The sequence below is a fragment of the Dendrobates tinctorius genome, unplaced genomic scaffold, assembly GCF_039654945.1.
Source record: "Dendrobates tinctorius isolate UK_male_01 unplaced genomic scaffold, ASM3965494v1 ptg000072l, whole genome shotgun sequence".
NCBI classification, from domain to species: domain Eukaryota; kingdom Metazoa; phylum Chordata; class Amphibia; order Anura; family Dendrobatidae; genus Dendrobates; species Dendrobates tinctorius.
The window spans coordinates 1,286,788-1,299,261 of NW_027361740.1; positions in this window are offsets into that span (position 1 = coordinate 1,286,788).

Below are 12,474 nucleotides of genomic sequence, written 5' to 3' on the forward strand. Positions count from 1 at the left end.
GATTTAAATCAGTTGTTGTGTGAATGTGGAGGGAGCAGGAGATATTGCCGGACACACAGCAGGGGAGCAGCTGGCGTTACTGAACCCCACTAACACAGGAGCTAGTGTTTTTCTCTGTGCAGATGGCACTTCTGAGCATCAACTGGCGGTGTTGGAGCCCAGAGTCAATCAGGGTGTAGGCTGAGGCCTAATTGGAGCAAGTTTAATATCTGATGTTGAGTGAATGTGGACGGAGCAGGAGATATTGTCGGACACACAGCAGGGGAGCAGCTGGCATTACTGAACCCCACTAACACAGGAGCTAGTGTTTTTCTCTGTGCAGATGGCACTTCTGAGCAGCAACTGGCGGTGTTGGAGCCCAAGGTCAATCATGGAGTAGGCTGAGGCCTAATTGGAGCAAGTTTAATATCTGATATTGGGATGAATGTGGAGGGAGCAGGAGATGTTGCCGGACACACAGCAGGGGAGCAGCTGGTGTTACTGAACCCCACTAACACCGGAGCTAGCATTTTTCTCTGTGCAGATGGCACTTCTGAGCATCAACTGGCGATGTTGGAGCCCAAGGTCAATCATGGTGTAGGCTGAGGCCTATTTGGAGCAAGTTTCATATCTGATGTTGGGATGAATGTGGAGGGAGCAGGAGATATTGCTGTACACATAGCAGGGGAGCAGCTGACGTTACTGAACCCCACTAGCACAGGAGCTAGTGTTTTTCTCTGTCCAGATGGCACTTCTGAGCAGCAACTGGCGGTGTTGGAGCCCAGGGTCAATCATGGTGTAGGCTGAGGCCTATTTGGAGCAAGATTTAAATCGGTTGTTGTGTGAATGTGGATGGAGCAGGAGATGTTGCCGGACACACAGCAAGGGAGCAACTGGCGTTACTGAACACCACTAACACAGGAGCTAGTGTTTTTCTCTGTGTAGACAGCACTTCTGAGCAGCAACTAGTGGTGCTGGTGCACAAGCTCAATCATGGTGTAGGCTGAGACCTATTTGGAGCAAGGTTAATATCTGATGTTGGGTTGAATGTGGAGGGAGCAGGAGATGTTGCCGGACACACAGCAGGGGAGCAGCTGACGTTACTGAACCCCACTATCACAGGAGCCTGTTTTTTTTCTCTGTGCAGACGGCACTTCTGAGCGGCAACTGGCGGTGTTGGAGCCCAGGGTCAATCATGGTGTAGGCTGAGGCCTTATTGGAGCAAGTTTAATATCTGATGTTGGGATGAATGTGGAGGGAGCAGGAGATGTTGCCGGACACACAGCAGGGGAGCAGCTGGCATTACTGAACCCCACTAACACAGGAGCTAGTGTTTTTCTCTGTGCAGACAGCACTTCTGAGCAGCAACTGGCGGTGTTGGTCCACAGGGTCAATCATGGTGTAGGCTGAGGCCTATTTGGAGCAAGTTTAATATCTGATGTTGGGATGAATGTGGAGGGAGTAGGAGATATTGCCGTACACAGAGCAGGGGAGCAGCTGATGTTACTGTACCCCACTAACACAGGAGCTAGTGTTTTTCTCTGTGCAGACGGCATTTCTGAGCAGCAACTGGCAGTGTTGGAGCACAGGGATTACAGTTCAGGTGGTAGAAACATGAAAACAACAGGAGACCTGGATACTGTTGCCAACCAATTATTTAATCTGGAAGAGGACTGGCAAATTCCGGCGAGATCCAGGCCTTGTTCATTTTCAGAAAAGTAAGCCGGTCAACGTTATCGGAGGATAGTCGCATGCGACGGTCTGTTAGTACACCACCTGTGGCACTAAAGACGCTTTCCGATAATACACTACCAGCAGGGCAAGCCAGCACCTCCAATGCATACTGGCTAAGCTCTGGCCATGTATCCAGCTTAGAGACCCAAAACTTGAAGGGGGAAGAGCCGGCTGGGAGTACACTGAGAGGGCAAGACATGTAGTCTGTCACCATTTGATGGAAACGTTGCCTCCTGCTGACTGGAGCCGTCTGTGATGGTGTAGACATTTGTGGCGGGCACACAAAACTTTGCCACATTTGGGCCATACTGGACTTGCCTTGTGCTGGGGCGCTGCCTCTGCTCCCTCTTTGTGCAGAGCTTCCTCCACTGCCTTGACGCACAGAGCTGCTTTGTAAAGCACTAGCAGCACTGCTCTCGGGTGGAATGGAGAACATGATGGAATGCACCTGTGTGTCTTGGTACTCCCGCATTTTACGATCCTGGTTCAACGGTGTTGTGAGGCTTTGTAAGTTGTCCCGGTAGGATCTAGGAGGGTGTACACCCAATAATCAGCCGTGTTGAGAATGTGGGCAATGCGGCGGTCGTTTCTCAGGCACTGCAGCATGAAATCAACCATGTGCTACAGACTCCCAACTGCCCAAGAAACGCTGTCCCCTGCTTGAGGCATCATCTCTGCCTGCTCTGCATCATCCCACCCTCGCTCTACATACTGACTACTAGAGCATTGTGTACCTCCCTCCTCTGGAGAGATGTCTTCCTACTCCATTGACTCCTCCTCATCCTCCTCACAAAGTGTCCCCTGCCTAGGCCTTTGTGAGGAACCACGTCGCGCAGACTGTCCAGAAGCAGATGGCATTTGTGACTTCTCATCCTCCACCTCTTCCAAAACCTCCTCCCTTAGTGCTTGCAGTGTTTTTTGAAGCAGACAGATAAGGGGGACAGTCATGCTGACTAGTGCATCATCTGCACTCGCCATCCGCGTGGAATCATCGAAGGCACACAAAACGTGCAGATGTCCTTCATAGAGGCCCACTCAGTGGTGGTGAAGTGTGAACGGCACGCAGTGCGACTTGTTTGCGCCTGATGCAGCTGGTACTCCATTACTACTGGCTGCTGCTCACACAACCGCTCCAACATATGTAACGTTGAATTCCACCTGGTGGGTAGGTCACTTATGATGCGATGTTCCGGAAGGCGGAATCGGCGCTGCAGAGCTGCAATGCGCGATCTTGCCATGCTGGAACGCCGTAAGTGATCGCACTCTATGCGGACCTTGTGCAGCAGTGCATCAAGATCCGGATAGTCCCTCAAAAAACTCTGCATGACCAAGTTGAGCACATGTACCAGACATGGGATGTGAGTGAGGTTGCCTAGGCCCAGTGCTGCCACCAGATTTCGGTCATTGTCACACACTACCAAGCCTGGCTGGAGATTCGCTGGCACAAACCACACGTCGCTCTCCTGCTTGATGGCATTCCAGAGCTCCTGCACTGTGTGGCTTCGATTCCCCAAAGAAATTAATTTCAGTACTGCCTGTTGACGTTTGGCCATGGCTGTGCTCATATCGGTCATAACAGGTAAGCGTTCAAGGGTCCATGTGGAGGTAGACCGTGACGGCTCCTGCAGCGCTGATTCTGAAGAACTGGAGTATGAGCAGGAGTCAATGTGTACAGACTGGATTCCTGCAATCCTTGGAGTTGGCAGAACACGTACAGCGCCACTCTCAAGATCTGTACCCGGCTCCACAACATTTACCCAATGGGCATTGAGGGAAAAGTATCGTCCCTGTCCATGGTTACTGGTCCACGCGTCGGTGGTCAGGTGGACCTTGCTACTGACGGCGTTTAGTAGCGCATGTTTAATTTTTCCCTCCACATGCTTTTACAGGGCAGGGACGGCTTGCCTGCTGAAATAAAAGCGGCTGGGCACATTGTATTGTGGGACTGCCAATGCCATAAAGTTACGGAAGGTGTCAGTCTCCACCAGCCTGAATGAGAGCATTTCAAGGGCCAGTAGTTTTGCAATGCCAGAATTCAGAGCCTGTCCTCGGGGATGGTTTGCTGAGTATGGCTGCCTTTTCTCCCATGCCTGTGCTACCAATGGCTGTAGAGTGGCCTGGGAGTGTGAGGATGACAGGGAACGTGGTGCTGTGGGTGTAATGACACTGGGTCTCTGTACAACAGTGCCAGATGTTCTTCCATGGCGATCCTGTGAGGAAGCCGAACCAGCTGTGTGTGAGCTGGAGGAAGAGGCTACAACATGAGCTGAAGAGGTGGTAGGTGGTCCTGTAGGTTGGCCTACATCTTCAGCGTGTCTTTGTAACTCTACCACGTGCTTGGTCCGCACATGTTTCCACATATTTGTGGTATTGAGGTTGCTGACACTTTTCCCTCTTTTGACTTTCTAATTACACAGCTTGCATTTCACAAAGCAAATGTCATCTGCAACTGTGTCAAAAAAGGACCACGCACTGCAAGTTCTGGGAGCGCCCGTTTTGGGTTTTGGAAGACGATTGCTCCTAATGGGTGCCGAAGTGGAGGCTACAGGCAACCAAGTCTGCCCCCTCCCTCTCCCTCCTGTCTTGGCCGTTCGGGGAAGCTCTTCCTCGGAGCTGCTCCCATCACCTTTCTGTTCCTCATGCCATGATGGGTCAAGGACCTCATCATCTACACTACCCTCTTCAAACACCTGCTTCTCCTGGGTAGTCTCGCCAGCACAGTACGCACCAGAAAGTGGCACCTGAGTCTCATCATCAGATGCGTGCTGAGGTGTGCTGACCATAGGCACTGGCCCACCCGCCTCTTCAGATTCAGAGAGACAAAGCTGTTGTGCATCATTGCATACTCCCTCTTCTTCACATTCTAGAATGCTGCTTGGCTGACCCCCTCTTTCCAAGCCAAGAGATTCAGAGAACAGAAGTAGAGAATGAGATGGCTCCTGTCCAGGGCTCTCTGACTGCCTGGGCAATTTGGCAGGTGGTGAAGAGACAGATGGTTGCTCTTCAGTGCTCTGGACCTGAGAGGATGTGGAAGTCATTGAAGTCGATGCGTTAACTGCCATCCATCCCACAACGGCTTCCATTTGTTCCTCCCGCAGCAGTGGGGTACGGCGAGCTCCTACAAAGCTGCGCATAAAGAACTGTTCCCTGTTAAAACTGGAGGATGCTGAGTCACTGGTGCCAGCAGCAGGCACAGAATCCCCACGTCCTCTCCCTGCTGAAACTCCACGCCTACGACCACGTTCCTTACTCCCTGTCTTATTCATCTTGGTAGACTGATAAAGATAGGCAGAAAAGTACTAAGGGCTTAGTGTGCTTATTCCTGAACAGCTGCTAACAGGTATAAGAAACACTAATTTTATAAAGTGTGTGGACTACACTTTGATATGAGCTAATGTGGCCTACACAACTGTAAAGTGGAGTGTTTGGTGAACTTTATTTACGTGTTTTTTTTTCAAAAAAACAAAAAGGATGTGACCAAAGATGTAAAAGCGATAGTATCACAAATTTTTTGGAGCTACTACAATGCAGGAAGGTAACCTACAATGCAATAAATGAGGCTCCAAAAAATAGGCTAATACTAATCTGGCTGGGGCTGCAGGGCACAAGCCAGCAAAATGACTCCTCTATCTACTCCTATATAGTGTTTGCAACCAATCTAGCTAGATACGGATGGAAGCACACTAATAGGAGAAATTCTGGAAATATAAGCAGCACTACAGCAAAAAAGGGCAATGTATGAGGCAGTGACACACGCTGAGCGAACTACAACCAGAGGTGGCTGCAGAACACACTACAGCGTGAGCTGTACTCACACACAGAGACCTCACAGACAGCCGTGAACACTACAGTGCAGAGAACTGTGCACTAGCACTGAAAGGCTGCAGAAAGGCTCTACTATCTACTCCTATATAGTGTTTGCAACCAATGTAGATGGATACGGATGGATGCACACTAATAGGAGAAATCAGCATAAATGAGCAGCTATAAAAATAATATATATGTATGAGGTAGTGACGTACGTTGAGCGGCCTACAACCAGAGGTGGCTGCAGAGCACACTACACCGTGAGCTGCACTCACACACACAGACCTTGCAGACAGCTGTGAACAGCGCTACAAGGCAAAAGAAAGCTTCACACAGGGGTTGCTACAGTTACCTGTGTAAAGCACTATATAGCAAATCGCTATCTCTAACTGTCCCTCAGAGTCAGAAGGCCAGCGTCCTGTCCCTAACTGAATTCACAGCAGAGTGAACCCAAAATGGTGGCAGCAGCTTTTATAGTGCATCATCACATCATTTCAGCAGCCAATTACAGCCATGCCATTAGTTAACATGCCTACATGCCTAACAGGATGTGCCCACACTTCTTAGGATTCCTCATTGGCTGAATCAAATCAAACTGGCTCTTAGCATTATGGGATCTTCCGATTCCGGTATTCAATATGCTAAAAGTATCGGAACTCAGTATCGGAATTCCGATACCGCGGATATTGGCCGATACCCGATATTTGCAGTATCGGAATGCTCAACACTATTAGCCATTAAAAGGTATCAACCACTGAGGACTCTCAATTCTAAATATACTTTCATCACAGCAATTAACATAAGAACAACTAAATGTGCTGTCACTTGGGTTAAACTTTGCACCAGACTTGGACTTTGATCTTTTTAATACTATATTTGATATAAAAAAATTTATTCGGAAATTAACAGTCAAAAAACAATTCTATAAAGAAGAAGTTGAATCTGATGAAATGTCAGTGTGGCAAGCGAATGAATTTCATCGTCTTGATTTTCAGGAACAGATGGCGTTAATTAATTTGCAAAGCCTTTCTATAGTTGAGAGTGAAACAAATGAAATTGTTAATCAATCCACAGGTCTCAAAGTAAAAAATCCATTTTTCTATCCCATCCAAATGAGTTCAGATTGTATGGATAAATTTCAGGAAATAATAGAAAGAGATCTGAAGAAATTGGAAACAAACCAAAATACTTCCTGTAAAAGAAATTTTTCTCATAAACAAAAAAGAGTTAAGTGAAATGAAAAATATTGTCATTAAAAAAATGACAGGTGGCATGATAGTCATTCTTAATGTTGATGATTATAAGAATAAAATGTCTGAGCTTCTCCCTGATACTGCAACTTATAACAAACTAATAGAAAATTCGACAATGAAATTCAATCAATAAATTTGTTCAATTGTAAATGAGGGTTTAAATCTAGGTGTATTAACCAAGAAACAAGCTGATCATCTATATGTGAAAAATTCCAGAATACCAATAATATATGGCTTACCTAAAGTCCATAGATGTGAAGGTATACCTCCAATGAGACCAATAGTTTCTGCAGTAGGGTCCATGAGCGAACATTTATGTCAATGAGCTGATTCACTGCTATAACCGATAGTTCAAAAACTACCTGGTCACCTTAAAAACTCCAGGGAAATTTTGGGTGTTTTGGGCAAAAAAATCTGGCAAAAAACTTCTCATGGTTGTGTTGCGACATTATTTCACTATACACATGCATACCGCATTACCTGGCGATCGAAGCTTTGGAATTCTTTTTAAAAAACCATAGTTCCTATTCAGAAGATTTAATTAATTTTTTGTTGCAAGTGTTTTTTTTCTGCTTAAACACAATTTTTTTTCATTTGACAATGAGATATACAATCAAAGAACAGGTGTTCACATGCGTGTGAAATATTCTCCTTCTCTGGCTAATATCACCATGGCGTTCTGGGAGTTGAGATATATATTCTCTCAATAATCCTTTCCATCAGGAGTTAATTTGGTATGGCAGATACATCGACGATACCCTCATCATCTGGGGTGGCGATGTATCTGCCATACCAAAATTTGTGGAATACATCAATGGCAATGATTATAATATTCTATTTACATATAAAAGTGGCAGTACCAATATTTAATTTTTAGATCTGGATTTGATAGGAAAAGATAATCAGACCATCATTTGTAAAACGCACCACAAACCGCTTAGTGGAAATGCCATCCTTCATGCCACAAGCAGTCATCCAAAACATATTTTAAAATCGATCCCAGTACGTGAATATACACGTCTAAAAAAAAATTGCACACAACAAATTGATATAAATTCGGAATTTGAGATTTTGTAGAAAAAATTGAAAAGAAGAGTTATTCAATGTGGTCACTTAATAGAGCCCGTAATTTGGTTGAAAAAAGAGACAGGAATGATTTAATTTTCCTAAATCTAATAGAAAAAATAAAAAGGATGGGAAACCGTATATATGTTTAAGATACAGTCCACATTTTCATGAGATAAAAAATATCATTTTTAGATGTTTACCTATTTTGTATGAAGATGAAATTTTAGCGAATATATTGAATTCAGGGTTAAATGTGGTGGCTAGACATGTTCCAACTATTGGGGATACTATTTCACTTGGTTTATTTAGCTCAAAACCCCATACTACAAGTTGGCTGAATTGTAAAGGGTTTTATGGATGTGGAGGTACAAAGTGTACAATGTGCAAATATGTTCAATCCAGTAAAACACATAAAAACCATGATGGAACACAGACTGTTAATATAAATCATTTTATTAATTGTGATAAAAAAAAATGTGGTGTATAAAATTGAATGTATTGATTGTAAGTTAACGTATATCGGTTGTACCACCAGAAAACTAAAACCCCATATTTCCGAACATATTAGGGATATAATTAATAATAATATGAATAGTCGTAATATATCTATGGCATCAAAGCATTTCATTTTACATCATAAAAATACTATCTCATCTTTGAAGGTTATAGGTATAAAGCAATTAAAAAAAAGGGACACTCAAAGACGCCTCCTGACACGGGAGGCGTTTTGGAAATATAATTTGGGAACCAGATATCCATGAGATCTAAATAAAAGAAACAAAATCATGTTTCATTACTGAGGATTTGAAGTTTTTCTAATTTTCTCTTTTTTCATTTGTATCATTATTGTATTTTTTTAAACTTGTTAATTCATGTTTTTGTTGTGATTTATTGTGAGCTTCAGGACCTTGGAAATTGTATCACATGATTATATTTGACTATTTCATTGGTCTGCAGTATCTATTTAACTAACTGAGTTTATAATTATAATCAGCTGTGAAAAATATCCTTGAGATCGAAACGCGTCGCTATATGCCTGGTGCGCACTTTCACTGCAGAGGATTTGCCGAATTCATTACTATTTTTTATGAATCAATAAAGATGTCTTAATTTTAAGGAGCTGGAATGTCTCCCCTTTCCTTTCGTTGGATATCATACGTCCTGTCCAGACGGAGTTCTGAGCACCACAGGCTGTCGGTGAGCTGGCTGGGGCTTTTAGCCCGTTTTTTTTCTATATATAATACGATATTGTCTTGGACGGACATCCCTGTAAAAAAGTCACCACAGATCTTTCTACTCAGCATTTTTGGTGGTCAGGGGTGCATCAGTATGTCTGGGAATATGCAGCCGCCTGTAGTGTCTGTGTGCGTTCTAAAACCTCTAATACTTATCCATCTGGGTCTCACCAACCATTGGCAATTCCTATAAACTTTCGTCTCATTTATCAGTCGAAATTGTAAAATTACATGGGATCCCTACTGATATTGTTTATGGCCACGGGGTGCAGATTATTTCCAAATTTTAGAGGATGTTTTGTACTCATTTTGGGAACAACCTGACGTTCTCTTCAGCATTTTATTGGCAGTCTAATGTGCAAACTTAACCAGAATCTTGAGACTTATCTTTGTTGTTTTGTGTCTGAGAATCAGGAGGACTGGGTTGGCTAATTGCCTCTAGCTGAATTTGAGGTAAATAATCATTGTCATGAGTCTCCTGGTAAGTGCCCATTTTTGGGGGCACACAGGTTTCATCCTCAGTTCAACTCATTTGATAGGAAACGTTCTTCTAGAATACCCGAAGAAGAAAGATTTTCATCATCAAATACGTCTGTGGCGCAAGAAGCTATTGATAATTTGAGGAAGATGGGGTCTAAATATAATAGTATGGATGATCATAGATGTTTGGTGGGTCCGGATCTGTGTGTTGTTGACTTGGTGTGCTTGTCCTCAAGGAACATTAAGTTGAAGGTTCCCTCTTGTAAACCGGGTCCCAGGTTCATTGGTCCTATAATAATAATAATAATCATTTTTATTTATATAGCGCCAACATATTTCCGCAGCACTTAACAATTAAGCGGGGACATGTACAGACAATAAATTCAATACAACTTAAGACAATTCAAACAGTGACATTAGGAGGGAGGTCCCTGCTTGCAAGCTTACAATCTACAAGGAAATGGGGGGGGGGCACACTAAGTAAAAAGCGCTTGTTATTTCAGGTCTGGCAATTATAATAAATAGGGATTTTCATATAAAGCTGCATGATCCGGTCATCAGCTCATGTGCTTAAGTGCAATAGTCAAGTATCAAGTGCAGTTATCATGTGCATGGAGGGTGTGGAGACAGATGAATAGTAGGGTGCAGATTCAGTATAATATTTGGAAGGAAGGAACAGGGCAAAGCTAGTTTACTGAGTAGTTGATGTGGTAGGCTTGTTTGAAGAAACTGGTTTTCAAAGCACGCTTGAATAGGTCGGGGCTAGGTATCTGTCTGATCGTCTGGGAAAGTGCATTCCAGAGAGCTGACGCAGCATGAGAGAAGTCTTGGAGACGGAGGTGCGAGGTTCAGATTACGGGGGATGTTAGTCTTAGGTCATTTGTAGAACGGAGGGCACGTGTAGGGCGATAGACAGAGATGAGAGAGGAGAAATAAGGCAGTGCAGAACTGTGGAGAGCTTTGTGGGTGAGAGAGATGAGTTTATACTGGACCCTGTAGCGAATAGGTAGCCAGTGTAATGACTGGCACAAGATGGAGGCATCGGTGAAGCGGCTGGACAGAAATATGACCCTTGCTGCCGCATTCACGGTGGATTGGAGAGGAGAAAGTTTGGTAAGTGGAAGACCAATCAGAAGAGAGTTGCAGTAGTCCAGACGAGAATGAATAAGAGCGACAGTAAGACTCTTAGCAGTTTCAAAGTTACTCCTTATAAGATTGTGAATGTTGTCAATACCGTATCATTCTGTCTTGCTGCCCACTTTTAGGATCCATAATGTGTTTCATCGATCTCTACTCAAAAAATATGCTGCATCCTCTGTATCATCACCGCTATCACCATCTCCAATAAATGTGGATGGAAATTTGGAATTTAAAAAAGCCAAGATCTTTGATTCTCGCTTAGTTCGTCGGTCGCTTTAGTATCTTGTACACTGGAAGGGATACGGTCCTGAAGAGAGGATGTGGGTACCAGCATCTGATGTCCATGTGGTCAGGATAATCTCCTCTTTTCAAATGACACACCCTGATAAACCTGGCTGTGAAGTTCCGGAGGTTCCTCCCAGAAGGGGGGAGTACTGTCACAGGTTTGCTGTGACAGAGAGGAGCCAGAAAACTGCTGAGTCTGATTTCCTCTACTCCTGCACTGATTAGAAGCACTTTACCTTTATAGTAAACAGTGTAAGACTGACGGCAGATTCAGGAGCTAAGGTAAGGCACATGGCCCCAGCGTCTTCACTATCAGAAGTAATGCGGAGAACAGGGCGAGCTCTCGTGTTAGGGCCAGGGAAGGAGCTCCTGGTGCTGGTGACACCGACAACAGAGTTGTGACAATGCTACTTAGTTTTATGGGGCACAGTTTTCCTCTAGTAATGTAGAGGGTAACACAAATACATATTAAATATCTATGTTCTTACATGCACTGCTGCTGGTTTGTACAATGTCCCCACGCCCCAATGCATGTTTTGCTCTTTTTTCATCAGAAGGTGAGTTTCACTGAGGGGAGGACACTGCTAAATGATGTGGGTGCGGCTATCACGGCGCTTCCTGGGGTGTGTAGATTATGTTTGATTGAACATGAGTGGAAGCCTCCTGTATCTGATGGCGCATGCCTTGCTGATGTCACCCACATGTAATATGTGCTTCGGTTTGCGGACCTCTGGAACACAAGTGCATTATCGCCGTCATGGTGATGGTGTGTGCACAGTCATTCCCATTAGCTGTTTGCTGAAAGATCAGGGCGACGGATGCGGTACATGTGCACTATGAGGTAAGCGATCTGGGAAAGTGCATTTGAGTTAGAAAAAGTATATATTTTATTTGCCGTACTATATACAGTATAGAAATATAAGATATGAGTACAGATCATTAGATTTGTGAAAGGTATAATGATAAATCGTGAGAAAAACATTGTGGCATAAAATGTGCGGAGGTTGCAAGGGATCACAGTTTTCAGCTGTTCCTGCAGCTCCACATACAGCGATCTTGGCCCTTTAAGGATTTAATGCGTAAGGTGTTTTGTGACTATGAGTTAAAGCTGACATGAATTGTGTACAATTTATTGGAAATGCTCTTTAAATACACTGATGGAATAAGAATATATTAATTTTAAGAATTATTGCAGGTTTTGATTGCCTTCTGGGTGCCATAGGTGGAATCTCCTCTGCTAATAACAAGCAGTCTGCACTGATGCTTACATAGACATTTATGTGACAAGCATGTATATCTTGAACTGTCCTCCCATCTCTCCTCCTGTTCCCTCTTTGACCGGTTACAATCTGGCTTCCGACCGCATCACTCAACTGAAACTGCCCTAACTAAAGTCACTAACGACTTACTAACCGCCAAGAGAAAGCGACACTACTCTGTCCTCCTTCTCCTGGACCTGTCCTCTGCCTTCGACACCGTAGACCATTCCCTCC